The sequence below is a fragment of the Harpia harpyja genome, chromosome 4, assembly GCF_026419915.1.
Source record: "Harpia harpyja isolate bHarHar1 chromosome 4, bHarHar1 primary haplotype, whole genome shotgun sequence".
Classification (NCBI taxonomy): Eukaryota; Metazoa; Chordata; class Aves; order Accipitriformes; family Accipitridae; genus Harpia; species Harpia harpyja.
The window spans coordinates 16,352,624-16,354,402 of record NC_068943.1 but is presented as its reverse complement, the minus strand read 5'-3'; positions in this window follow the sequence as shown (position 1 = coordinate 16,354,402).

Below are 1,779 nucleotides of genomic sequence, written 5' to 3'. Positions count from 1 at the left end.
ATTATATATGAGACTATTATTGCAATGTCTTAGAATCTCATAATATTTAATAAATTCAAGCTCATAATTCCCCAGTGATTTAGAGTGGTAATTGTTCATAGCATTCCACAGTTTCCCATATTAAGTCATCCCAAATTCTGTTAAGAGCTTCCAATTAAAATTTGCTTGAGAGAATTGATAAACAAAATGTTCCTTCTTTCTGATTATTAATAATAAAAAGAAATACTCTTTGGGGGAGATAGTGATATAAGCGAAAGCTCCATATGCTAAGAGGTGAAGTCTCCAGCTCTCACATTGAAGTCCAAAGTTTTATGTCGTTACTCCTTTTCATCTAATAGATAGTTTCATTATGTTAGGAAAAAACTTCTTACAATAGTGAGCATGGGAACAGTGGCTTTCAGGTAGATTTTTGAGCCTGAGGGTTAAATATGTTTGAGGGCAGGGAAAGAAAGAAATTCTTGTAAAGCCTGGGAGTTTTAAGAATGGACAGCAAGAGATGTGGCTAGGTAGAGGTGGGATAAAACCACAGTGATATCATAGGAAGAGATGTGTGAACCAGGGAAATTCTGAATGAACATGAAAATATAACTGAATGAATGGGAGTGGTTCAACAAGAACTTTATTACTTGGTGTGGGCGGATGCTGATGAATTTTGGCTTCAATGCCATAACACCAGGAAAAAAAAGTGAGTATGATAGGATGAAAGACAGATTAAGGAGAATTAGAAATGCTAAGGGGTATATACTGTTTTTTCTCACTATGCATTTCCTATAAAATGTTTCAACTTTTCCTTTGAAAAGGGAATATGGTGGAAGAGTGTACTTCTGTTCCTATACATTTTGCTTCCAAACTAGTTTCCTTCAACTGAGCGCCACAGGTTCTTAACAAAATCAAAATAACTAAATTTCAGCAATGTTGGGCTATTTGAACCTTTTCACTTGAAATAAGAATTTCACAAACATTGATTCAACCTGTTATCTGAGCTTAGTTAAACACTTACTTGATCCTCTTAGTAAATTCACTCTGGTTAACCTGAACATCTCAATTAAACATCTTCTTCCCTAAACAGCTTTTGCAGTGCTCCCAGGTGTTCCTCCAGTCCTGACCTCTCTTTCTGTTATGACTTCATTCACATCTTTTAGATGCTGCCACTTCTGGCACCTTTGGGTAAAGTATGTTGTTCACAGCAAACTGGCTGGCAGGTATGGGCTCTCCTGTTATTTTTACTCTTGACTCAGAGCACAAAGCACCTCAGAAGAAAAGCTTCACAATAGTGTAGCTTGAATATATGTGATATTGATCCTCTTCCCAGCTAGGCAAAGTAAAGGATATGTGCATTGTTTGTGAGATACATAGACCTGTACAATCTTGGCGTGACGGTGTTTTCCTCAGTATATTCTAGGAAATCAGCAGCAGGGAGGTGATTGATTTTTTTTCTTTCTTCCTTTTATTTCAGGTGGAGCTGAGTAGCATTAAGAATAACCTGAAACAAGTGTAAAGCCCATTCTCCTGTGTCAGCTTCATCCTCAAGATGGTAGAATTATGGGGGCAAGTGTAAATGTTGAACATTCAGAGGTTTCCTTTATAATTGTGCACAAATGGCGGTGAGGATGAGGGGGAAATGAGCTTTTGTACAGCTCCCAGCTTCCCTTTAATTCACGCACAAAGGCACGCACAGATCCATGCCCTGCTGTTAACAGGAAATTCTATGGGCCTACAAATCTATCATCACCCTAGCGACGGGCAATCACAGCAGAAACTGGAAGTTTTTGTTAGGTC